A 26,946-nucleotide genomic window follows, 5' to 3' on the forward strand; every position below is an offset into this window, starting at 1 on the left:
CCTGCTGGGGGGGGGGGGCGGCCACACAGAAAACTCACCCGCGCAGAGTGGGTTCACAGTGGGCTTTCCTTCCCACGGAGGTGGGCACGTGGTGGGCTGGATCCCCGTGTGAGCAAGTGAGTGAGGACAGCTCTGGGCGCTCGGCTGTGTCCTACAGGGATGGTGAAAGACCAGCCTTCCTCAGGCTCCCGCTGGTCTCCTCACTCCTGGAGCCTCCTTTCACGAGCCGATGGATTCTAAGGCCGACCTGCAGTGGCGGGCCCTGTGCTCAGCACTGTGGACGTACCCGGGGAAGGGGAGGCCTCTGCTCTTAAGGGGCCCACAGTCTCTCTGAGGAAGCCGGCCCCCAGCTGGCCCTTCCATCCGCCGTATCTTTGCCCACCTTCTCCTCTCCTCTGGGTATCCAGAGCCTGCCAGTTCCTCAAGATCTTCTCTCTCTCCTTCTGCCCAGAGAGCCCTTGTCTCTCTTCACTCTGAGAGTACTGGCCAGTAACACCCAAGTGGCGAACCCCTAATTCTGATCTGTTGATTGATGTGTGGGTTGTCCTGCAGCCCTGAGAAGTCCTCGGGGGCCAGGAGCAAGCCCGTCATGTGTAACTTAAGAGCACGCAGTCATCAAGCCATTCAAGAAACAGGCACTGATGAATTAAACAGTACCCTAATGAATAGATGCACTGTATTAGCTGTTTCCTTTTTTTAAGTATTAGCCTTTAAAATAACTGTCTGTGTCTGGTTCGTCCTGGCACACCGGTGCCGTGTGCGGGGGCCAAGGCTCACTGTCCCTGGCTCCGCGAGCGGTCGTGACAGGCAAGGTGAAGGCAGAGGGTGCAGAGGCACAGGTCACGAGCTCTGGCCGAGGAAGGGCGAGGAGGGAAAGGCTTCACAGAGGAGGAGAAGCCTGAAGCGGGGTTTAGAGTTAAGTCGAAATCTTGAAGCAGACACCGGAGGAGGAGATGTCAGAGTTGCCAGGCTGGTGCAGGTTGTGGGGGAGGAAGGGAGGGGCCTCGTGTGTCTGGGGACGAGTAAGCAGTTGCTGGGAACTGAGGGGCAGGTGCCGGTGGGGGGCGGGGGGGGGGTGGGAGGCGGGAGGGGTGGGCGGGGCTGGGTCACATCACAGGGAGCCTCGAGGATGGTCCCCCCTCCCCTCCCCCTCCCCCTCTCCCTCCCCCTCCCCCCTCCTCCACGCATCTGTGACCAGAGCAGTGAGGAGCAAGCATGGCGAAGGCCGCGTCTTCTCTTGTGATTAGGTTCTGTTTTGTGTTTTGTTTCCTTCTGGTTGCCGCTTGGGTTTTGAAACAACAGTTTTTGTTGTAATTAGCTCGTCAGAATATATTGTTTGGTGTTAGTAAATAAAATTTTGTTTAAATATACCTGAAAGCTGAGTCTCTTCTCAGGTGACAGGAAGGCAAGGACAGTGCCCGTGTGTATCCATAGGAAGTCGCTGCACATTTTAGTACGGGAAGTTCCGTGTGAAAAGAGGCACGGCCGTCCTGAAAGCCTCCTACCCATGCATGTCATAGCAGGGAGGAGTCTGGTCATCACCATTCTGTTTCATCACTCATCTGCCTTACTGAACACAAATATTTTATGTCCTTAATCTCTACATTTCTCTTTGCATTGTTGTTCTCATTTCTATCCAATTTCAGTTTGCCTGCTTCCTCTGCCTAAATCCTGCCATTCCCACCAGAGTGTAAATAATTTGTTACTTGAAGTATACAAATATATATCATTTTCCTCTCTTTCAGGAACTTTCCTTGCAATTATGGACTGCTTAAGAATAATCAACTCACCAACGTGCCTAGTCAGTAAATGAATTCACTTGAGAACTTGAAAATAATCACTTTTTTTTTTTGTACAACTTTGTTTCATGAAATGTTTTATAAAATGGTGTGCTTCTTAATTTGGAAAATCTGTTTGAGAAAGGGAAAGAAAGTCAATCTCTTTGTCTCCTCATAACAGAAAACAAATGATTTGTGTATTGCTTAACAAAGGCTGCCCATTTCAATCTCTTCTACTTTAATATAAACCTAGAAAAACAAAGGCTTGTTATTTCAGCCCAGCTCTAAATTCTGCACACTTGAGAACCACATATGGCTGCAACTCACAGCTCACAAGAAGTCAAGCCTCAGCACAAATTCCAGCTTTGAAAATGATTTATCCAACTCAATTATGGACCAATAAATACGAACATGTTGTGCCAAAAGTAAGCGGCCACGTAAAAGGTTAATTATAAAGGCTTCTGCGGGAAGCAGTGGCACTGTCAGAATAGAAACCCGATTTTCATGCCTCTGTACTTTGTTGTGGAACATAAAGGTCATCATCCCCATGGACAGTATTATTCAGTTCCTTCTCTTTTCATCACTTACTGGTGCTTTGTGATTTTAATTCAGTACGCCCCGGGAGGATGCGTTTTATTCCTTCTGCTAGAAGCCCACACAACACGCTTCCTAGTCTTGGAATTTCGGAAACAGTCTTGTGCATCATTAAGTTGTCACTTTCTTACCTCAAAGACACATTCCCTCAAGGCGTTCACTTTTTACAGGGTACCGTGTTGGGAGCATTGTGTTAAAAGCACAGAACAACTTCTGATAGGTTTGCTTTTCCTTATCCTCTCGTGATGCACCCTAAAGACATGATCTTCTACTCCTGCAGTTGGCACTTTTGCGTTTGTCAGATACGTGTTTCTCCCTCTCAGAAGTGCAAGGAATAAAGGCCCGCGTCCCAGAGGGCCACGGCAGTGCTGCAGTGAGTGGGTGTGGGTGCTCACCAGAGCACGGTCAGCAGTGCCCCTGTGTGGAATTAATCCTAAACAAGCAGGAACTCTAGGATGGGAGCCAGACTGTCGTAAGTGGGGAGGAATTTGAGCTCCCTTTCTGCCTGCAGCCTTTCCCCCTCCTGAGCTGCGGACACAGTCACAAAGCTGCAAGTGAAAGCCCAGGGATTCGAACTGTCCACCTCACCTCCTGTCTGTCCTGCTTCTCGCAGCCTCACTCTCGCTGCCTTGGCCTTGGCCTCGTACTGTGCCGCCTGCATCACTTAAATTCACTGAGCACACATTTACTGAGAGCCTGCTACATGCTGGGCACCGCCCTGCGTGTGAGAGCACAGGACAGAGCACAGGGGCCCCTGCCTCGGGGAGCTTACATCCCAGTGGGGAGATCCAGGCCATCACCCGCAAACCAGAGGACGCCAGGCAGTGACAGAGCTGGGGGCGACAGAGCACAGTCACGGGAAGAGGGGTTGGACTTGACTTGGGGCCACAGGGGAATAATAAGGTGATGTTTCAGCCGTGACCTAGAAAAGTAAAGAAATGAGCTACATCAAGACGCTAACAGGTGCCAGGATCCTGAGGTGGGAACAGGAGGGCTGGAGGAGCCCCGAGGATGCAGGAAGGAAGTCAGGGTGGGGGCGGGGCCTGGGTGTGGAGGGCCGTCCGGAGCTTTACTTCAGAGGGACTATCAGGCACACTGAGCCCAAGAGGAACGCTGTCCATCCGATGTATATCTCAACAGAATCACTTCGGCAACCACGTGGAGAAGCGGCGATGGTGGGGCAAGGTAGGGGGGACCTGTTAGAAGCCCCTGCGGTGAAGGTCAGAGGGAATGCTGGCATGGCCCGGGGTGGCCGCCCTGCAAGTCCTGAGGACTGGCCAGACTTGAGACGCACTTAGAAAGTAGAGCCGATAACACTTAGTCTACAGGTTGGATGTGAGGTACAGAAAAGAAGGGGTTGGATGATGCAAAGATTTTGATGTAGAGCCATTGGGAAAATAGAAACTTCTTTCTGAGATGGGAAGATTGCAGAAGGGACTGTTTAAGATACAGATCTGAAGTTTGAGGGGAGATCTCAGCTGGAGATGGGAATTTGAGAGCCGTTAGAATATAGATGTCTTGTAAAGGTATAGCCTGAGTGTGGACATGAGAGAACAGGCCCAGGGAACATGCGACACGTACAAGTCAGTGAGATGGCGAAGAACCAGAGCCCAGGAAGGAGCTGCCGGGAGGTAAGAAGAGAACCAAGAGTCCTGCCCTCGACGGCATGTGTAGAGAGGATTTCCCGGAGGAGGGCCGTGACCCTCTGCTGCAGGGGGCAGGTGACATAAGGAAGACTGGACACGGTAGCTGCGTAGAGGCCGTGCTGGCCATGCTTTGCTTCAGAGTGAGGCCTAGGCAGATTCAGGAGAGAATGGAGCAGGCAGACCTCGGAGGTACTGGGGGTTCGCTTCCACACCACGCAGTAAAGGCAACAAACACTGCAGTAGTAAAGTGAGTCACAAAGGTTTTGGTTTCCCAGCGCGTATAAAAGTTAGACTACGGTGCAGTGGAAACATGATAAGTAGGCAACAGCATCATGTCTAAAAAAACAAGATACATACTTCAATTTAAAAAGACTTTATTGCTGAAAAATGCTAACCATCACCTGACCACGCAGGGTTACCACAAACCTTCAATCTGTAAGAAGCGCAGTATCTGCGAAGCGTAGTAAAACGAGGTCCGCCTGTGTAGTCAACTCTTCCAAGGAGTTTGCTTTAAACTATCGCTGGAGAGGGCTGTGGCCTCGAGATGAGAAATTTGAGAGCGTGGGAGAGAGTGAGGGTGCTGGGGAGATGCCCCGGCAGGAGCACAGGAGCGGGCGTGGCCGACAGCAGCCAGATGGCAGGGCTGGGGCCGGGCGGGGAGGTGGGGACAGCTCGGCATGTACGCGCACCGGGGCGCCTGCTGCCAGAGCTGTGTGACATCGCCCTTCAGAGGCGCGGCCAGCACCCTTGGGTGCCCGCGGCTTCTCCGATTGTTGCCCAGGCCCTCCGCGATTTGGCCCCTACCGACCCCTCCAGCCTGAAATCCCCCCTGCGACGACCATCCTCAGGTGGCTCTAAGTATGTACGCCAGCTGGGGGCAGGGCCTAGCTCCCCACTCGGCCGCCCTGACGCTGCGCACCGTGTGCCCCCGTGCGTCCCCCTCACGGGGGGCTGCTCGAGGCCCTTCGCCCGGACCGTCGGTACCCGTTCATTGCGTTTCACCTCAGCACACGCGTCCTGTCGGCCTGGTCACCTCTCTGCTTGCTCCGTGCTCCCTGCCATTTCAGGACGTGGCAGGGAAAAGGAAATGAGGACATACACACAGCTCAGAGCCCCAAGGCCTCACTGCGTGGCCCCCGGGGAGGGAGATCTGGGACCCGTTTGCATCACAGGGATCTGGAAGCGCTGAGATTCTGCCAACTCGTGTGCCTCCTTTAAGACTTGGTGCCGGAAGCTCTGCCCCAGAGACCCCGCCTGGTTGTCACACTGCGTTAGAGTCACTGGCCTCCTCGTGGGTGCTGCGCTGGCTTCAGGGCTCTGCAGGCCCCACTGCATCCCAGGTGACAGTGTCCCCAGCTCAGCCCCGGGCCAGGCCCCTAACGGGCTGGGGAGGAGGTGTGAGAGGGTGCGGTTAGCCCTGAACAACTGGACAGAAGTCTTTCGATTTGAAATTCCACTTTACTTTTCTCCAGCTAAGCTGGTTTTGGTCCGTCTCAGTGGGGCTTCCTCCTTGGCCCGTCTGTCAGCAGCAGCTTTCAAGCATGGCAGGCTGAGATAGCCATTCTAGTGTTTGATTTTTAAAGGATCTGAGCGACTTCCCGTGGTTTTAAAAATAACAGCTGATGGCGTCTTCAATGTGTATTTAACTGTCTTCAACCCTTAGAGTTAGCTTTTTAAACGGATGCCTTGGTGGAGTTGTGAAAATCACGACCACGACGCCGAAGGAGCTCTGCTTTCTGCTAGTCCGACGGCCCTGCCTTCGGTGCGACTTAAATCTTGCAAAGTGGCCCAGGCCTGGTGCTTTTGCATTGCATTATGGGAAGCTCCGACAAATGGATGCTTCTGTGCAGAAGCTAAGAGCTTCTTGTCCGTGTTCCGGCTCCGTGGTGATTTCGAGTCCCTCCCCGGGCCGCCTGGCTCTGGCCTCTCTCCCGGTGCCCATGTCCGCGCCCACCTTCCTGCCTTTAGACAGCACCTTCCCCAGCAGCCTGTCCCAGATGGCTTGCTGTCCTTGCTCTGCCCTCACCCCAAACGCTCTTCCTCCAAATTGTCCCTCATTTTGGCTCATGGAGGTGACCCAGCACAGGGCATCCTCTGGAGGCACAGCGCACTCCCTGCAGTCCATACCTGGGTGCACTTGTTATCAACTGCCCTGTAACCGACCACCCCAGGACTTAGCAGCTTAACAGAACAAACATTTACAATGTCACACATTCCCTGAGGGTCGAGAATCAGGGACTGTTTCTGGCTCAGAGTCTCACGAGGGTGCGAACCGTCAGCAGGGGCTGCGGTCCCTGGAGGCTGGAGAATCCACTCACCGACTCACTCACGGGGCTGCTGGTGGGAGGCTCTGGCCCTTGTCCCACGGGCCCCTCCACAGGCCGCCCGAGGGTCCTCACGGCACGGCGGCCAGCCTCCCGCAGAGCAATAGGTCCGAGAGAGAGTCCCCAAGCGAGGGGGCCACAGGCTCGGCCCTGATTTCATAAGTCACATCACGTCGCTTCCTCCACAGGCTTGTGGTCCTTACCCCCCCCTCCCCGGCCCGCCCCCCCCCCCGCGGGATAGTGTGGCCGGGGGACTGCTCCGGGCTCCCCCATCCCCAGGGGGGCCACTTGACACCTCTGTGTCCTCCCCCACAAAATGGGGAGAGTCGTGCCCCCCTCCCGGGTCGTCAGGAGGAGGCCTGGCACGTGGTAAGCTCTCGGCAGCTGTCAGCTGCGCACTAGGACGGGAAGAACCCTGACTGACGTGCGCGCCTGCGCAGAGGCACTTCCCAGGGGGACCGGGGACGCCACTCTCCGTCCCTCCCCAGGTGAAGAGCCTCAGCCTTCATTTCCATGACAGTGACCTCCTGAGGGTAGGACAAGGACTCGCCTCCCCACGACACTCACCACGACAGCAGGCTCCCGTGAAGTGCCCGCCAGGTGCAAGGGCCCCTTCCACCCACCAGCGAGTGGTCCCCCAGCTGCCGGGCACGCACTCGGCGCGCCGGGTGCAGCCCCTGCAGTCCTCAGGTGTGGGTCACAGCCTTCCCTTGACCCTCGAGGCCCCTGAGGGGGCTTCAGCCCAGCTTCCCCGCTGGTTGCAGAGCCATCACTCCCAGAGGCCCTGGCCTCCTCCGCCCCAGGACCCCAGCCCCCTGGCCACCGGCTGGGCCCTGCCTCGACCGGTCTAACCAGCCGGGAGCGAGAGGCTGCCCACCGAGTGACTCGTCACCCACTTCTCCCAGTAGCAGACCACCGCGGTTCCAGACAGAGGCGCCCGGCCCTGTGGGTGTCGTGTTAACCCCCGATGTCCTATCACCCTTAACCCCTGGCTGCTTCTCCAGAGCCAGGCCCAGGCTTCCCCGTTCCTGTCCTTCCCCATAAGCTGAGCCATGTTGAAGCTCTCTGAGCCTCGGTTCTTCCATCGCTAAGACGGAGATTCTCTGTCGCCACCTCGGGGTGCGGTGGAGGGACTCTCAGAAGCCAGCAGTTGGGGTGACAGGGTGGGGCCGGGGGCGGGCTGAGCACCTGTACTGTGCGGGGTGTGGGGAGGACGCACCCACCCTCACGTGGGCGGGAAGATCACACAGGGTTTCTAAAAACCAGAGCCCCTTTAGCTCTCCGGGCTAGCCTCACGTGGTATTTCTGCTCAGCAAAATGTAGGACGATCTCCCCAAACAAAATGCTATGCTGTGCTCATTCCCTCGCCCAAGGCCGGGCTCCTAGGGAAGCCGCCGGCGGCTGTCGAGGGGACATCAACGTCAACACCCAAAGCGAATCATAACACAACAGTGCAGGCAGAGGGGATTGGATCTGCTTCCCTTTGCGGGCAGGAAGTTCATGATTTCCAAAGATGATGATGCAGGGGGCAAGATCCAAAATCTTCCAAAGAGGGGCGCGAAGGGCAAGTCCACCGGGCAGCTGAGTCCAGAGCCACTCGGGCCCCCGTGGTCGCCGCGGTGCCGTCTGCAGAGCAGCTGCAGGGGAAGCCCCAAGCCCAAGAAGATCCCAGGAGCGTGGGCCCTGTGTAGGCCTCGCCTGGATTCTCTGGATTGAAAGGGATTCCGAGTTCATAATGGGAAAGCACAGACTATTTTCATAATGAACACACATGCTCTATCCGTCGTTCCTAAGGCTGTGCAGGCTTGATCCAGGAGAGCTGGGCCTTCCCTTGCTTAACTTCTCCATCTTAAACCAAATGGTGCAACTGTATCACAGAATATTCACCTCCCTAGATACTTTTTCCTACACGTCTATTATACTGAATAATTTAGGTCAAGCTGTAGATACCTTAGAAACACTTTTGCATTAACTATCAAGCGGTGTGCCTATTTTCTCTGCTTCTGACTTGCCAACAACAAGTGTTGTTAGATTATTTTCCCAGTGTTTTAGGTTATTTTCATCTGCTACCAAATAACGCTACACAATTATCTACATTTCTGATTGCACGATAAGCAGGGGACCTGCAACCTCAGCCCGCGCTCTGCGTGCCCTGGGTCTGCTGGGGCGTGGAGCCGTGGAACCGAGGCACAGGCCCCGGGGTTTGCCCCAGTCCCCACGGTTCTTTATCGCCTCCCACTCAGGCCGCTGCAGGCATTTGCTGGTAACTATTTGGCCTCATTTGCTATTTGCATTTGAAGTCCATGGCCCAAGCAATAAGGTTTTGTTCCATTCTTTCTTCCTGCTATGAAGGAATCAAGTTAGCTGGAAAAGTCACAACCCAGTCCTCCCTCTGTGTCACAATAGGATGGTGACTTGCACCGTTAAGCAAAACATAACTCCTTACACCTCCTGGCTCACTGTGAGCTCAGCAGGGGCAGGACTCAAGAAACAAGCAGTGCCTTGTCCGGGTTCCCCGTGGGTCAAGGGGAGAGGATCCCCCGAGCAGACGGCACCCAGCGCGCGAGACTGTCAGGGGCATCCTCCACCCGCCCTCGGCTGCAGCAGCCCCTGCAGGTGAGAAGGGAGGGGCCCTGCCACACTGGCCAGAGATGCCAGGAGACATGCCCCCACCTGAGCAGGAGCCTAACGCACAAAGCTGACCCTGCCCCCCACTGAGCAGGGCCGCGCGCAGCACCGGCCTCCGCACGTCCAGATACTCCCACACCCGGGGGGGGGGGGGCGGGGCGGGGCTTCTCTCAACCGCGCAGGCTCTCGTTCTACTACTTTGCTTTAAGGTTGCGCCGCGCAGAGCCTCCGTGGAGACAGCGGCTCCGGGGTCTCGGGCTCCTCTTCGCCCTTGTTCATGCCCAAGGCTCCCGTCTCCTTTCCTTCGGCGTCAGAGGCCATCCCCCATCTGGAGAGCTGTCCCCTTGATCCGCGGCCGCAAGGCTCTCCCAGGCACAGGGCAGGCACCCTCGGTACCCTGCGGGGTGGATCCCAGGCAAAGAGGTGCATCAGGGTCCCCTATCCCGCCTCCCAGGCAGGCCCCCCAGGAGGGGGCGGGCAGAGAGGGGCCCCGCACTTCCCAGGGTCTCTTCATGGTGTCAGGGCCCACGTCCCAGAGAGAATGGTCCTTGGGGACGTGAGGTGGAGCCCCTGGCGTGATGGACAAATCCCCTGAGACTGACCTGCCACTCCTCCCAGCTCTGCCACCCGCTGGCCTCCTGATCTGGGGACAGTCCCCTGCCGCCCAGAGCCTCGGGTCCTTCAGTGGACGAATGGACGAGAACACTAGCCTCGGGGGGATTGTCGAAAGAATCAAAGGGAAACCAGGTCCTGCTCGGGCTGGGTTCTGGGGCTGAGCCAGGACCCAGGTGGAGGTGGCGCGGCGCGTGGGCGGCCAGGTGGCCTGTGACCTGCAGCTGCGGTTGGTGCTGGGCCAGGCGGGGCTGAAGAAGCAAAAGGGGAGAAGAGGCGGGAACAGCGCTGCCCCAGCTCCCAGCTCTGCAGGCCGGAGCTGGCGCTTGTCTGCTGCGTAATGACTTTCTATTTTTAGACGGCAGCGTGCTTCTCAGATCGTGACCTGCTTTGTAAATAGACGCTTCACAGAAGAGATGGGCCGCGCGGGGGCCGGGGGTGGGCGGGGCGCTGGGGGCGGGGCGCGGGGCTGATGGGAGGGGGCCTCCCTCCGCCTCCAAGATAGAAACTCTCCTTGAGTGAAAAGCTGCAAGAAAATCAGTGAGTGCGGAGAGGACCAAGCGGTCTCCGGGGCCTCACCCTCTCTTCTGGGGCCACTTTGAGGGCACTGGGTGCGTAAAAGTTGTTTGTTCGGTTTTATTAGCATTGTAGTAAACGCAGCCAAAAAGGTAGAGAAGAGGGGCCCGCTGGTCACGGCCAGCCCAGCCTGACGAAAAGAGGGTCAGACCGAGATCCAGGAGGAAGGAAGGGACTTCATCTCGGGGCCACTTCCCGGGGCTGGGGGCGGCGCTGGGCGACTGGGACAGTGGTGTGTTCGGTCACCCATAACCCTACAGTGTCCCCTCTCCACTCCTGGGGGATCTTCCCTCCCCTCCCCTCCCCTCCCCCCCCCCATGCTGACTGGCCCGAGATCCGGTCAGGCCGGGGCACCTCTGGGACAGCAGGTCCCCTCCCGCTCTTGGCGGGCCGCACAGCCCCACTCCTGGCATCTGGCTCTCGCTGATGACAAGTGAGGGGCAGTGGCAGGGCCACTACTGGGGCTCAGTAGTTGTGGCTCACGGGCCTAGTTGCTCTGCGGCATGTGGGATCCTCCCAGACCAGGGCTCGAACCCGTGTCCTCTGCATTAGCAGGCAGACTCTCAACCACTGCACCACCGGGAAAGCCCAGATTTGCTTATATATTTATCAACTTATTTGCTCACTGTCTCTTCTGAGGGACTTTCTGCTTTCAGAGGATTTTTTTTTTTTTTCCTGAAACTCTTCCTTCAGAATTTCCTTCAGCGAAGGGCCACCGGTCATAAATGCTCCTGGTTTGCGCTTGTCTGGAAAATGTCTTGACTGCATGCTCCGTTTTAAAAGATTTTCGCTGAATATGGTTTTAGGTTGACAAACGTTTTCTCTCAGGACATTTGTGATACTGTCTCATTGTCCTCTGCATTTCACTATTGCTACCCGGAAGTCAGCTCTCAATCTGTGCGGGTTCCGTGAGAGGGAATCTGTCTTCCGTCTCTGGAAGCTTCTAGAATCTTTGTTTTCAGTGTTCTTCACTTTCAGCCTGGGTGTTTTCTTGTGGTAGGCTGAGCTTCCTGAATCCTGACCTGTCTTTCATCATTTCTAGAAAATTCTTAGATTTTCTCTTCAAAATTTCTTCTTCCCCATATTCACTGTTCTGGAAATTTGATCATAAGGTTGTAAAAAGCCTTTTCACGTGCGACTTCTCGTTTTTTTAATCTTGCTTTTATATTTTTCAGCTTGGTCTCTTTATGCTACATTTTGAGGCAACTTCTTCAGAATTATCTTCCTGTTCATGAATTCTCCCATCGTCTGTAGCCAATCTGCAATTTGACCTGCTGAGTTTTAAATTTCAGTTATTATTTTTTCGATTTAGAGAAGCACTGCTTTTTAGATCTGCTTGTCAATTTTGCCATCTCCTATTCCTGTGGGTAGTTTCTTCTATTCCTTTAAACAGTAAATGTATAAATGATACGGTGCCTAATTATTTGTGGGTCTGGTTCCACATTAACAGTGTTTTGTTTCCTTAAGTGTTTCGAGATTTTTTTTTAATTGTGAATTCATGTTCCTTGGATATTTATCTGTAGAAATTCTTCCAGTACTGGAATGAAGTTGCATTCTTCTAGAAATGGTTCATACTTGCTTTACTTTAAAATGAATTCTAAGCTTGTGATTGGTTATGGACTAAACTGTGTCCCCCTCAAATTCATATGTTGAGGCCCTAACCCCCAGTGCGACTATATTTGGAGATAAGGTCTTTAGGGAGATAAGGTTAAATGAGGTCATAAGTGTGGCGCCGAATCCAGCAGGACTGGTGTCCTTATAAGAACAGGAAGAGACACCAGAGCGCTCGGTCTCTCTCTCTCTCTCTCTCTCTCTACGTGTACACAGAGGAAAGGCCATGTGAGGCAGAGAGAAGGGACCTCTCACCAGAAACCAACCCTCCAGGAACCTTGATCTTGGGCTTCTAGCCTCCAGAACTATGAGAAAACAATTTCCACTGTTTAAGCCCCTGCTCTGCGGCATTTTGTTATGGCCGCCCTTGCAGACGAAGGGTCTTGGAACTACAGGTAGAGTAATAGTTTGGTCTGCAAATATGTGTGAGAGCTGGTTGGTGGTTACGGATCCTCAGGGGAGGTTTCTCTCTACCCCGTGCTGAGGCAGGTAGCAGAGGGCAGAGTCTCCTGCTGTCTCTCTGCAGTGTGTGCTTTTTCTTTTTCCCCGTTTCACACATATGGAACACATCCTAGCGCTTTGGGATTCCAGCTTCATTTAGACTCTCCTGTCAGACTTTCCACCGGCCGGCCCTACATTTTCCTTCTCCTGGGGAAGCTGCATGTCTGTCTGCGGGGAGGATGAGTGTTGCAGACAGGTGCCTGAGTGCCCCCAGGGAACCTCACTTCCTGGCATCCCCTGCCCCTCTGACATTGACTCTGAGTTTGGCCGCATGACTTGATTTGGCCAATGGTCACATTAGCCCCTGTGATGCCAGCAAAGGCTTTAAATCTGCTTCCGTGTTGGGGCTTGTCCTCTTGGAAGGCTGCCCCCGAGAATCCAGTTGCCATGCTCTAAGAAGTCCGGGCTATCGGCTGGTGGACACAAGGATTCACCCAGAGGCCACAGGAGTTGAGACAGCACACAGAGAGTCGGGCCACGTGGAGGAGAGCCAGGGCTCCCCAGCTAAGCTCTCAGCTGAAGGCAGCGGCGTGAGCTGCTCCACCAACCCAGAAGCAGAACCCCTTTCTCCCCGACCTCTGTGTTCCAAGTGCCAACCCGGGCCCGGGCCCGGATGAGGAGGCCTGCAGTGCATGTGTGTTTGGTTGCTGAGGGAGAATGAGGAGAAATAGTAAACATGTTTTCAGCCACTGAGCTCTGGGGAGGGCGCTCTGCTGGACAGGTGACCTAGTCGATGAGAACTGACCTCCGTCTCCTGTCTCCTCGGAGCGCAGGGCACACGTCGGAGGATTAAAGGAGAGGCTGGTGGGGGAACTCTTCTCTTGGCTATTGCCCTCACATCCTCAGGTTTTAGGGATGCGTGACAGCTTCGTCTCTCACTCACTGGGGACTTAAGTCGGCAGTGTCTCCCCTCTGCCTCCTTTTCTTCATTCAGACACAAAGGCTTAGACCACTGGTTCTTCTCCGAGTTCCTCGGGTCCTTTGCAAACCCAGCCTCCGGTGTTTCCCATCTTACTAGGACCTCAGGGAGCTAAGAACAGAAATCAAAAGTGCCACCCTGGCCTTGTGAGTTTGGTCCCAGCCGTGACTGGAACACGCCTCGGGCAGGCACTGACCAGAGACTCATGGGGGCAGCAGGGAGCCCTGCACCCTCTTGGGAGGTTCTGCTGCCTTTTCCCCCAGCCAGGCCAGTGGACGGGTAGGGCCTCTGCACAGAGGGCACCAGGGCAGGGGCTTTGCAGCTGAGATCAAAGTGTGAGGGCAGCTGACCCTTGAACGCCGGGAAGTTTGCCCCAGCACAGGGCCTGAGAGGAGAGCAGGAAGGGAAGCATGGCTTGTGGCAGGAGGACAGGTCAGAGTGGCAGCAGGGCCCATGGCACGGACAGCCTTCGAGGCCATGGGAAGAGTCAGGCACCTTCCTCGACGGTGACGAGAAAGCAACGAAGAGGGTCATGGTTTGTCTTCTGCTTTAGGAGATCACTGGTGACTGCTGTGTAGACACAGGCTTTTGGGAGGCGAGAATGGGCACTGGGATCGAGGGGCCAGACGACCACAGACGAGAGGGCTCACCTGGGCCTCTGGATTAATTTTCATTTGCTGCAAGTTAGCTTCCTTCACACGGGGGCTTCTGTTCACTTTCAGCTTCTGAGCTTCATACCCCGTGGCCTCCATCATCAGAGGCAGGTGAAGTGTCTACTGTAGCTGGAAGTTCCTGGGTAACAGCTCTGCTGGGCCTGGGTCCAGTTGGCTTCCCAGCCCTAGAAGAGGGAGGGGGGCTGAGGATAGCCCTGGAGCTGCAGCTGCGGTGGGGAGGGGCGGTTTCCAGGTGAACCGGGCTGGGGCTGGGGCCTGGGTATAGAATCCCACCAATCCCACTGTTCCGCCACTGAGCCTGGGGGACTCAGGCTGGGGGGTCATGAGCGCTAGGGAGTAGAGGCAAGGTCTCTCAGAGAGAGACACACACAGGAGCAGAGACACAAAAAGAGACAGAGAGAGCCAAAAGTCTAACCTGGAGAAGCCATACCTGTTAGTAGCCCAAAGAGCAAGGCCAGGGTCAGGCTCCGGAGGCATAGACGGCAGATTGGAGCGAGCATGGGCACCAGGGGAGGGTCCCTGGCTAGTGCTGGGCTGGAGGAGCCCCTCATGTTGTGTTGCAGGCGTGGTTCTGTGTGGTCTGACTCAGACCTTCTTGGCTGCAGCAAGCCTGGAGGGAAGGGATCAGTGACCTGCCCCTGAGAAGCCTGGGAAGTCTTCCTGGAGGAAGCAAGATTTCTTTTGTGAGTTTTTTATTTTTGTATTTTTTTGTTTTTGTTTTTTTTGCGGTACGCGGGCCTCTCACTGTCGTGGCCTCTCCCGTTGCGGAGCACAGGCTCTGGACGCGCAGGCTTAGCGGCCATGGCTCACGGGCCCAGCCGCTCCGCGGCATGTGGGATCTTCCCAGACCGGGGCACGAACCCGTGTCCCCTGCATCGGCAGGCAGACTCTCAACCACTGCGCCACCAGGGAAGCCCTTCTTTTATGAGTTGAGTTGGCTTTTCTTTCCTCTCTGGACTCATTGGCCCTCGTTTTTGTTTCTCATCGCTGCTGCTTATAAAGTAAAGAGATAGAGGTGCAAAATGCAGCCACAGCAGCAGGTGCCGGCCCTCACCGAGCTCTCACTGTGATAATCAACTTACGTAGGATTTAACACTTCCACGACCTTATGATATTTGTATTGTTAAACCCATTTTATAGAAGAGAAAACTGGGGCTCAGATAGACTAAGAACTTGTCCAGGGCTCCACATCCAGTGAATGCTGTGACAACTGAAGAGCCTGACCCCAAGCTTGGACTTGTATCTCCTCACCGGTCTGCTGCTGACTGGGAGTGGGGACACGATAAATACATCTCCATAACTATATAGATCACTTTCTTGGAAGTAGGCCTCGCTTTTCCCTCCTGGGACTAGCAAACTCTGCAATTATTGCTACAGGTAGTGCTGTCGTTTCTGAACTCTCGTCAAGAAGATCAATTGGCTCCTCTCCATAGTTCCAGCTCTCTGCGAACTTCAATCATTTGGCAATTATCAAGTCTTTCAGCCCAGTAATTATTTTCCTTGCTGCTCTCTTTAATTTCTCCTGTTCCCCTGGTGAACTTGTAAGAGAAGGGGATGAGGTGACCCACAGTAATATGAAATTCTGCATCTCAGGGGCTCTGGGGAGATGTGTGGGACCACAGCCGAGCTCTCCATGAACCCTGCTGAGAAGGAAGGGCAGGCCAAGGGGTTCCAAGGGCCCCCGGGGATGGGGGGGGACCCAGATCTGAATCTCTCCCTGACTTTGATGGCCTTGACACCTTTGAAAACGTCAGGCCAGTTGTTTTGTCAGTATCCCTCACTTCAGGCTGATGTTCCCTCAAGGCTGGGTCAGGCCCCTTGGATGGGAACGTCACAGAAGCGGTGCCGTACTTGTGGCTTCAACTTGTCCCATCATTTCGAACATCTGGGTAGGATGGGATGTCCAGATCTCCTTTACTTCCCATTTCGAGCAAATTCTGTGAGGAGATTACATTCAAAATATGTCAATAGCCGTTGCTCAGGAAGGCCCGATTCCTTTAAGACAAGGGTACCCAGAAGCCAAGCGCTGGGTGAGAGGTGTGCCTGGTGTTAATGGAGTATGGCTGCCTGGTGGCATCAGACATTTACATGGATGTTTATTTCTAATTCTATCGTATGTACTGAAAACCGTGAGTTGGGAATTCCCTGGCGGTCCAGTGGTTAGGACTCAGTGCTTTCACTGCTGAGGGCCTGGGTTCAGTCCCTGGTCGGGGAACTAAGAACTAAGATCCCACAAGACATTCAATTCCAATCCAACCCCAGAGAGTTTATTCTAGCTTTCGCTCTTCCTGTATTTGTAAGTCCAGTGGTGAGAAACCTGACTTCCCTCCATCCTCCTTAACGTATTCATTTATTTATCAACCCTCCTGTATGTGAAATCTCCTCTATTCATTCCCACCTCCTCCCCCAGGCTCTGACTTCTCCTGTCAAGCTGCCCCACCATGAGGCTGTCCTCTTCCCCCAGCTTGGGTTCCACGCCAAGCTGGCCGTGTCCATGCCAGGCTGCCCTCCTCACCCTTTTCGGGCTCTGACACCTCACACAAGGCTCCCCTCTCAAATGTGCAGGTCGTCCTGTGCACACTGCTTTTTGATGATCTTTTTATGTATCTGTCTTCCCCACTGGGCTCAGCAGCTCTTCAAAGCTTGGAATGTATCTAATGCATCCTTATACACTGTTACTTGTTCCAATGCCAGGTACACAGAAGGCACTCAGCAAATGCTTGTTGGGTACATGAAGGAAGGAAAACATGGGTCAAGGCTCAGAGGCGTGAAGGAGGGAAGAAGTGAGTGGATCGGTACTGAGGGAGCAGAGCCAGGAACAGGCAGCAGGGGAAGGGGGCCAAGGTCAGATCACAGAGAGCTCAGGACTCTGTGGAAAGAAGCCATTCCCAGGCCTCGGGACAACAGAGTTCGTGGGCATCTTTTGGGCTGAAAGGGACAGGTCAGCTCTGCGCTCTGGAAGCAGCCCTCTGGCTGCCTCCCTGCCCCCCTGATCCCGAGGATGCTCTGGCTGGGACAGAGCAGAAAACCCAAGGGCCTCCAGGTGGCCCAGTAGCGATGCCACTGCTCCCTTCCACCCAGACTTTCAGTCCCAAGGTTCCTTCTGCAAATGGGAATGCAGGCCCCCTCAGATGTGGTATTTTTGATGTTCTCATGTATAGATGCATTAAAAGGAAAGCTGCTTTTCATACTTCGTCTACTCTCCTGTACAGTCTCGGCTTCATTTCCAATTCCCTACCCGAGTGTCCTCATTTCCTCCTTGATGGATTGCTTGATTCCATCCTGACCGACTTGCTGCTGAAGGAAAGCTCTTCAGGGCCGGGTTTTCTTTTTTTTCTTTTTCAATCTTAGAAGTAGCTGGGGAATCTTGGTAGGGTTCAGTGAAGGTGGGATTCACAGCCTGGGATTTGTTTTCAGACCCTACACAGCATCCTGCCCCCGCCTGGTTTGGGGCTGACTGTGGACACTTTAAAAGAAAACTCAGGGGGCTTCCTTGGTGGTGCAGTGGTTGGGAATCCGCCTGCCAATGCAGGGGACACGGGTTCGAGCCCTGGTCTGGGAAGATCCCACATGCCCCGGAGCAACTAAGCCCGTGTGCCACAACTACTGAGCCTGCTCTCTAGAGCCCGTGCTCCACACCAAGAGAAGTCATCGCAGTGAGAAGCCCACACACCACAACAAAGAGTAACCCCCTCTCACCACAACTAGAGAAAGCCCACGCACAGCAACGAAGACCCAATGCAGCCAAAAATAAATTAAATAAATACATTTTTTAAAAAAAAGAAAAGCATTAAATATATATATATATATAGGTCTTAAAAAGAAAACTCAGGGATAGGACAAACGGTTACTGGGTGCTACGTCCTATGGCCATTGTCTCTGCTCTGATAAATCCATTTGCTTTCTTCTGGAGAGAAATGGTTATTATTGACTTGGCTGTTCTCCATTTTTGCCTTGACGTCTAGGTTGCTCAGGCTGCCATTCTTCCATTTATAGACACATCTTCCTTTTACAGACCAGAGACAGCTTAAGGATGCTGTCAAGAACCCGGGTCCTTTCCTTCTTTCTACTCTGTCTCCTTAGTGCGTTTTGAAGTCCTCCATGTCACAGGATTTCTGACCTCCTCACATAGCCAAATAAAAAATCAAGACTAGGGGCTTCCCTGGTGGCGCAGTGGTTGGGAGTCCGCCTGCCGATGCAGGGGACGCGGGTTTGTGCCCCGGTCCGGGAAGATCCCACATGCCGCGGAGCGGCTGGGCCCGTGAGCCATGGCCGCTGAGCCTGCGCATCCGGAACCTGTGCTCCGCAACGGGAGAGGCCACAACAGTGAGAGGCCCGCGTACCGCGGAAAAAAAAAAAAAAAAAAATCAAGATTAGAGAAGACAGGGCTGAGGCTTTCTATTTGTGCATCTGTATCTTATCAGAGAGAAATGTTCCTCGGAAGCCTCAACAGGTTTGCCCTCCACTCTCACTGGCTGGCATTGATCACATGACCACTCTTAGTGGCAAGGGAGCCTGGGAACTTGAGAACCTGCCTTTGGAACCTCTGTCATTGAGAGGCAGGTTTTGCTGTTCAAGAAGGAGGGAGAGAAAGGTAGCTATTGGATTCAAGTAGCTTCCTGTGCCCAGCGCTCGCGGGCCAACCCCCCTTCCACCCATCGTGGGAAAGGCTCTCCAAGGAAGTACACTCGATGGGGCCACTGGCTGGGGATGGGTGAGCGCTCCTCCCTGCCTTGGTTCCCTCTCTTCCCTCTCGCTAGAGTGCGAGCCACATGATTGCCTCCCCAGGGTTGAGATCATCGCATGCAGTAGGTGCTCAATAAACGTTGATGAAATGAACAAGACCGGGGCTGAAAATCACAGCCATCTGGGAAAAACCCTGTTAGCATCAAACATTGCCAGGAAAATGCCTTTTGAAACAGACTTTGTTCTGGGGAGAAATTTGCCATAAGGTCCAGTTCAGATAACCAGACCAAGGGAGTAGCTGGGGATTTGGGACTTTATCAAATCTTCCCTGGAACCCGTGGAAATAGGGGATTCGTGGGGTGCAGGTGCAGCTGGGGAGAGTGGAGGGGCTTCCCACTTTAGAGCATGAGGAAGTGTGTCAACCTTGGGGATCTGGGTGTAATTTCTGTGATGTGGTGGGAAACGTACAAGCTGGGGTTCACATTTGGCTCCTTACCCACCTGTGCAAGCCTGGAAGAGACACTTACCCTCTCTGATCTTAGTGCTCGTCAGTCAACAGAAACAGGGGATAATAGCAGCCTGCCTTTCCTGGCTATTTCAGAATCTACAGGAGGGAGCTCTAGAATAATTACCATGTCCTGGGATCTTTCAATAAATGTTAGTGACAATAATAACCAGGAATATTAATACTCGCTATTATTGTTCTTAAAAGCCAATTTGCATTTACTGTGTGTTCAATGAATTATTCTGGCTGGTTTAATTTCCTTTTGATACTCAGAAGCACAGGAAAGTCCCTACCGCAGACAAGAAGGCTCCCTCAATGAACTCTGTACGTTGAAGAGTCAATAAGGGCAGGGAACGGGCATTTTTTTGCCTCACGTTTTTATGATCTCATCATCTGCTCCGGTTTTTAGATGGGAACATGTGATTGTCAATTAAGAATCTGAAAAAGAGTTCCCTTTGTTAAACACACACACACACACACACACACACACACACCCATAAGCACCGTATTTCATGCTGTATCAGAGCTGCTGCCGGCTATCTGGAATTTACTGCCTTGGGTTGCAGCAGAGAAAACTTGCAGCTGGATTAATACCCCCTTCTCTGGCAGTAAATCCATTTCACACATGTGGCCATATTTCCGCCCAAGTGACAGGGAGCAACGGCCGCTGTTTGTAGTCACCGTAGGACACCGGCATAACTTCCAAGGCATTCGGGACCTCCTCTGTGAATAGCGTAGGACTTGCAGCATTTTCCTGGGGGGAGGGGGGAGGCACTTTAGAAAGCTTGGCCCGGTCACTCCGAAGACGGGAAAGCTGACGCTGGGGCCTCCTTAAGCACACCTCGTCTCTCCATCCGGCCAATCCCTTACCGTGGCTCTGAGGACACACAGGACCGTCCAGTGAGCCTCCTGGGGCCGCTCTCCTCTTTGCTTCCATACTCCGGGAGCTCTGGACTTCTCGTGGCCTCATACACACGCTTCCTCTGTCTGGCCTGTCTTCATACTCTGAGAGGCATCTTCTAGGTTAGACCCCTGTTGTGTGCTCTCATCACCCAGAACGTCTCAGGCAAGGCCCTCACATGGACGTAATTAATCGTCGCATAATCAGTCACTTAATGTTTAATGACTGCTCTCCCCATTAGTGTCTTCCTTATGGAGACACTAACCTCCCTGAGGACGAGCGCCCCCCAGTCCCTTGCCCTGAGCATCGGTGTATCTTTGTGGAAGGAGTGAATGAATGATAGCTGAATGAATGAATGAAAGGGCCAGATGTGGGGACACACAACAGTAGCGTCTGGGGGATGGTAAGTAGCTCGCTGTATTTGGAGTGGAAGGTTCTAGGGGCGCATGGAGGGAGGGGAGCTGCGGGAGAGGCAGCTGGGAGAGCTAAGAACATTGTCTTTCAGGGTCTTGTGAAGGTGCCCTTGACGCCGGGGTGAGGTGGCACGGTTGGGGTGTGGGTTACAACACGGCTTCTCACGCCTTATTGTACGTGAGAATCCCCGGGGGATAGTGTGACCGTTCAGACGGTGTCCTGTAGGTCCACAGTGGGGCCTGAGGTTCTGTGCTTGTAACAAGCACCGAGGACCACAGCTCTAGAATCATCCCTCCTGGCAGCTGGTGGAGGATGGCCCGGAGAGCAAGGAAGGGGGATGCAGGGACACCAGTGAGGAGGTGATGGAGATGGTCCAGGACCAAAGAGATGAGGGTCAGATGGAGGCAGAGCTGTGGGGATGGAAGGAGGGGCTGAGCGCTGACGCTTGGAGGGCAGGCCAGCAGGACTCAGTGGCCATCGGGAGGAAAAGGGAGTTGCTCAGTGTGTCAGTGTCCGCGTTGCTGGTTGTATCAGTGTCTGAGTTGCCGGTTCTTGCATTTTTAAAATTTTATTTTATATTGGAGTACAGCCGATTAACAACGCCATGATAGTTTCAGGTGCACAGCGAAGCAACTCAGCCATACATATCCATGTATCCATTCTCCCCCAGATTCCCCTGCCATCCAGGCTGCCACACAACATTGAGCAGAGTTCCCTGTGCTCTACAGTAGGTCCTTGTTGGTTATCCATTTTAAATACAGCAGCAGTGTGCTCGTGTCAATCCCAAACTCCCCAACTATCCCTTTCCCCCCCCTTCCCCCTACCTCGGTAACCATAAGTTCGTTCTCAGTCTGTTTCTATTTTGTAAATAAGTTCATTTGTATAATTTCTTTTTAGATTCCACATGCAAGCGATATCATAGCTATTTCTGTGTCTGACTTACTTCACTCAGTATGACGATCTCTAGGTCCATCCTCGTTACTGCAGACGGCATTATTTCATTCTTTTTTATGGCTGAGTAATATTCCATTGTATATATACAACACATCTTCTTCACCATTCTTAAAAATTAGTGTTTAGTGGCATTGACATCACTTTTCAGTGCTTGTGATTAATTTTAAAATGGAAAGAACTAAAAAAAATTAATAAAATGGAAAGAACTCCATTATGTTGAAAATAGTGGAGTATAAATCCATGCAGATGCTCTCCACACCCCAGCCCTGGGGGCTCACACAAGGTCCAAGACCCCAGCTGTGGGACTGGAACCCTGACCCTGAACCCAGCTCCCTTGTTTGGGACCCAGGCCTCCCAGACCTCTCTCCTCTTGGCCTCTATGCTGTCTGTTGGTCCTCGCCCCCTACGCCCTGTTTTAAGGAGATGGGCCAGCCAGGGGGAGCAGACAGTGAGTCCTGTCTCCTCCGTCAGCCTGCAGCTCAGGCCCTTCTGGAGTCCTCTCTGGCCCAGGGTGGCCCAGATGCTCAGCCCCCCTTACCCCCCAGCATGATGTTGGCTATCTGGGCAGAAGCCGCCTGTGGCAGAGTCAACTGGTCCCCTAGCCATGTCTATTCTGCTCTTCCTCACTGCCAACAAAATAAGAAAACTCTCATTTTGTTAGAGGGAGCCCTGACCTGCTGAGAGGTTACCTTGCTCACCGCCCCCTGCAGACGAGTTTGTCCATGCGACTGAGTTCAACCAATGGACAGGCTTCTAGAAGTGCTCCTTGCATTCCCCATTTCCCTTCCTGCTACCTGGAATGAGGATGTAGTGGCCGGAACCCCGCAGCCATGTTGTATGGAGCAAATAAGCGATTTGTGACCCCCCCACCAGCTGCAGTGCTGTCCCCTTATTTTTTGACATCACTAGCTGCTCATGTGGGTCTCTTACATTCAGTCTTGGCAACTTGATGTTTTTCTGGGGCTTTTTTCCACGAGAGAATCTCATTTCTCTCTCCACAGGATCCTTGGCTGGTTCTGAACCTGCACGAGAAACTTTGGGCCTCTCAATTCCCTGCTCTCCCTTTGCTCTGGGAACACCCAGCCCCAGTTCTCCCCGTGGCCCACAGATGGTTGCCTCCTGTCTCCACTGGCAGAAGGAGCAGGCCCAGGTGTGCCAGGCATGGTGCTAAAGTTCTCACCTATTTTGGGCCAATCATTAAACTGCTCCTAGGGATAAGAAATAGTTGCATTTCTTTACTGGTGGGAAAGTGGCCTCCAGGAGATTATATAACTTCCCCAGTGTCCTTCATTTGTTCACTCAGTAATTATTTGCACCAAAAACTGTATTTTAAAGAAAAATTTTTTTGTTTATGGCTGCGTTGGGTCTTCGTTGCTGTGCGCAGGCTTTCTGTAGTTGCGGCGAGCAGGGGCTACTCTTTGTTGCAGTGCGCGGGCTTCTCACTGCGGTGGCCTCTCGTTGCAGAGCACGGGCTCCAGGCGCAAGGGCTTCAGTAGTTGCAGCGTGTGGCTCAGTAGTTGTGGTGCACGGGTTTAGTTGCTCCGGCATGTGGGAGCTTCCCGGACCAGGGCTCGAACCTGCATCCCCTGCATTTGCAGGCGGATTCTTAACCACTGTGCCACCAGGGAAGCCCCCTGTTTTAATTGTGGATGGTACCCACAACATGCCACTTTCTGAGATAGAGGAGACGCAGAGACACAGGCTCGGTCATGCCATGTCTAAGTTAGGACACCCAAGGGGAAGGCCAAGTGTGCCTCTGGGCACGGGGGTCACCCGGCAAAGCCATGACGGCATCATGAGTGGAGCCCAGCTCTTCTCTGCCTGATGAGGCCTTTGGAATCAGGTGGGACCCCAGGGGAGACAAGAGAGAGAAGGAGAGAAGAAAACCTTCTCAGGCAGGTCTGGCTCAATTTGAAAATAAATAACCAGTTTCCTAAGGGGAAAATGGCAAAAACTTTTCAACCACCTAAAATAAAAGATCTCAATCTAATTCTGTATCCTCCTGAGAGCTGCGGTGACGGCCTCGTCAGAGAGTCAGTGACCACACTGTCCGACTTGAAGAGTTTTCTGTTCTTATTTCAGAAAATGAAGGTGCCTCGGGCACCGTGAGTTTGGCGTGTGGAGCTGGGGCTGTTTCTATCGACCTCCCTGTGCCTTGATGGCCCGGCATTGATTGGAGCTATCGATCTCTTGGTTTCAAATAACTGACACTGTTTCCAATGGGTCCAGATAATTAAGACTTCTCAAAGGGCGACCAAAAACTTGCAATGCAGTGTGGGCAGCCCACGCTGGTGGACGTGCAAGCAAAAGCTGGACCTGGCGTTCGTCTGATCCTCGCTAATGGAGCCTTAGAAAAATCATCTTGCCTGCCTGACCGATCTTCCCCAAGTTATCAAGTGACCGAGGGGAGTGATTTTCATTTCCTGGAAAACGCCTGGGGCTGGCGCACAGCACTGGGGAGTGTGGTCTGTTTCTCAGATTCATCCCTCGGTCACTCACAGGGGTCAGGTTGTGGAACTCCTAGGGGGTCCCTTGTAAGAGGTCTTTCTGCTTCGAGTCCCTCTCTCCTCTAAGGCAGCCTTCTCTCTGTAACCAGCATGATCTTCCTGGGGCCTTTATTCCTCTTTCACACCTCCGTTGTGTTCAGAATGAACTGGAGTCCAGGCTCCCGTGGAGATTGGGCCCAGTTCTTTGCACCCGCGCATTCTACATCCGCACCCCCTGCCCAGAACCATGTGGATGCAGAGTGTATATCATTACACCTTGACTCTGGGCTTGCCTGTGTGAATTTCTTTAGCCAATGGGATGCTAGTGAGTGCATCTCAGATAGAGGCTTGAAATGTGCTTGCGTGGTTGGACTTGCCTCTTTAGGTTGTGATCTGCAGAGAAGAGCGTGCCCTGGGTGGCTGCAGGTCCGGGGGGAGGAGAGACATGTGGCGGAGCTGAGCACAGGGTACATCGGCTAAACACGCAGCACCGTAGGCCACGCTGCAGGACTGAGCAGTGTGAGAAGGTGACTGTTGCTGTAAGCCACAGAGTTTAGGGAGTGCTTGTTACACAGCACTGTGTAACAATAGCTGAGAGGTAATGACCCCATTGCAATATGGTTATTTATGAGTTTGTTTCCCTTCTAAGACAGATATTGAAGGCAAGGACCATACTCTTCCTCACCCCGAATACAGCCCAGGGTCTGCTATACAACGGAGCTCAGAATTTGCTTGTAGAACTGAAATAACCATGTGACAGGCAAACCAAGAAAGGAGAAATACCTTGGGGAGGGGTGCATTGTTTATACAACAGGTGTAACAATTACAAACGTATTTATTGAGCACTAGCTGTGTGCCTCGTAGTGTTCTAATGTTTTTAAATCTATTTTCTCATTCAATCATCATTACCCTTGTTTGCTTTTCAGGCGAGGAAGCTGAGGCTCAGTGAAGTTACGGGGTTTGCCTGCGGTGAGTGACCACTAGGCGAAGGAAGGCCCATGCCTTCCGGCTCCTAGCTGAGCATCCCTCCTTTCGTGTGTACAGTAAGGACTGGCCTGCCCCACCTGCTGGGACAGAATCTTCCCAGTAAATGCTCTAGCTCACCAACTAGAACAGGGTGGAACCAGGATTCGAGCTGGTTTCTTTGTTTTCAAAATCCTGCCGAGTTGGGGGTGGGCGCAGAATGAGGGGGAGCGGTCCCTGAGGAGAGGAGGTGCAGAGTGCAGTGCTCTGAGGGGCTGTGCTGGGTGGGGCAGGGGACGTGGAGGGGGCAGGGCGCTGACCGGGAGGCGCTCCCTTGGGCCTGGGTTGGGGAGATCTTGGTGAGCAGCTGGGTTTTATTCTGTCTCCTCTTGGTAAAGTCTCTGCCCCTGAATGTGCAGGAGTTAAACACAACCCTCATTGTCAGCTTGCTGTTCTTTGGATCTGCTCTGTCCTGAGGGGCCTGGCTGCCAGGCTGACCTGACTTCCTGGTCTTTGATCACAGCCCCTGGAAACAGCTGAGATCCATCTTCGTTTATGAATCTGCCTCCCAGGATCTGTTTGGTTCATCCGTGGGCGCCCAGAGCCCAGCGCACGCCCATCACAACAGCGGACAGTCACCGAGTACATGCGGGGTATCTACCAGCACCCTCCCTGCCCCCCGCTTAACTCACTTAAGCCTCAAGGAGCTATCAATCCCACTTTACAGAGAAGGAAACTGAGTCGTGGAGGTAACTGTCAAGGTCATGCACTTGGTAGGTGTTGGGGCCAGGATTTAGCCCCAGGCAGTGTGACCACAGGGCCCAAGCTCTTAACCACCAAGCCATGCTTGTCAGATGAATACAGGATCCCTCTCCCCTTTCCCCTCTCCTGTCCTCACCTTCCCTTCCTCCTTCCCTCCCCTCCCTTCCCCTTGGGTACTCAGCTCCCTACAGGAGGCCTTTTTGTGAACCAGCAAAGGTGCCCTTCTGTTGGGCAGGTGCACCTCTCACCACATGGTGCATGGCTTGGGCAGTGGGGACTGGGGCCTGGGTTTCAGTTCTCTTCAAACTTTCCTTCAGGGCACAACACTGCCCCACCTCCCTCTGCTGTTATCGACTGCTGACCCTCTGGTTTGGTGTCTCATGCGTGGCTATCTTCCAACCTCGCCCCCAGATGGCTGTTGCTGACATCTGTTATTGCCCCCATCCATGGTGGCGTGGTGGGCAGGGAGGACCCACAACTTTCTCCCCAGTCCCAGAATCCAGGCTGCAGTACAAGGGTGGCCCTAGCTGGGGACAGCAGGGAATGGGGCGAGGAAGGCTTTATGTTGAGATTCTACACCATTTAGTTTGGAAAAAAGATCACACTTGCTTTTAAGTTTCAGACGTCATCTTCGAGTCAGACAATTAAACTGAACTCCTGACCAGCCCTTCTGCTAAACCTTTTTGAGAATTAACAAAGGTTGCCTGTTGCTCAAGCCTTCTCACTGCCCTTTGCTGAGAGTGTCGCAAACTGTGATAACAAAAACAGCATCCCTAGAGCCTAGAGCTGTGCAGTGCACAACCTGTGCAACTGTGTATGGCAGCTCTGACCCTGACGAGTTGCAATGTTTTTGAACCTTGTTATCTTCACCCATAAAGTGGGGTTTTATAGTCCCGAGAGAAATTGGTTAAGTATTAACTGATATATTATTATTGCTGTTATGACTTCAATTCTGATAAAAATGATTAAGATGCTGATGAAGACACTGGTATTTATAGAGGATTTATGCTTTTCCAGTGGGGTTCCTTCCAAATTTTCTAACTGCTTTGGTACAGTCACAAAGCAATCATTATTATCTGCATTTGACAGGTCAGAAAATCGACCCATGCATTATTTCATGATTTAGGATGAGGCCATCAGGAAAACCAAAAGTACCATATCAACTCGCAGAGTTCTCACTCAGCTTCTTCATTCCACATCTGGCTTCCTGAAGTCGTGGGGATGGTGGTGATGGGGACAGTGGTGGTAGTGATGTGTGTTCTTGTTCAAAATGTGCTTTTGTTGGAAAGCCTTATTAAATTGCCTTCTGTCACTGTTCCAGATTTATTGCTTTAATTTATTTTGGCTTTTTATACACAGGAGCTGCATTTTCCTTTGTTCTACCTCATTTTCAACCTGCCTGTAGGGTATAA

At 53.2% G+C, this 26,946-nt stretch overlaps 1 protein-coding gene and 1 long non-coding RNA gene across 2 annotated transcripts in view; both read left to right on the forward strand.

The window, feature by feature from the left end:
- The window catches only part of KHDRBS3 (KH RNA binding domain containing, signal transduction associated 3), a 179,220-nt gene extending 177,368 nt beyond the window's left edge, over positions 1-1,852 (forward strand). The window contains exon 11 of the transcript XR_004043493.3: positions 1,746-1,852. The gene's annotated coding sequence lies outside the window, so the exon portion shown is untranslated. The remainder of the gene's footprint in view (positions 1-1,745) is intronic.
- Positions 1,853-10,078: 8,226 nt separating this feature from the next.
- LOC138842385 (uncharacterized) lies at positions 10,079-26,731 on the forward strand. Its single transcript, XR_011376815.1, has 3 exons — positions 10,079-10,193; positions 24,736-24,778; positions 25,296-26,731. It is a non-coding gene; the product is annotated as an uncharacterized lncRNA (long non-coding RNA).
- The last annotated feature ends 215 nt before the right edge of the window (positions 26,732-26,946 follow it).

Source organism: Globicephala melas, chromosome 17, assembly GCF_963455315.2.
Source record: "Globicephala melas chromosome 17, mGloMel1.2, whole genome shotgun sequence".
NCBI lineage: Eukaryota > Metazoa > Chordata > Mammalia > Artiodactyla > Delphinidae > Globicephala > Globicephala melas.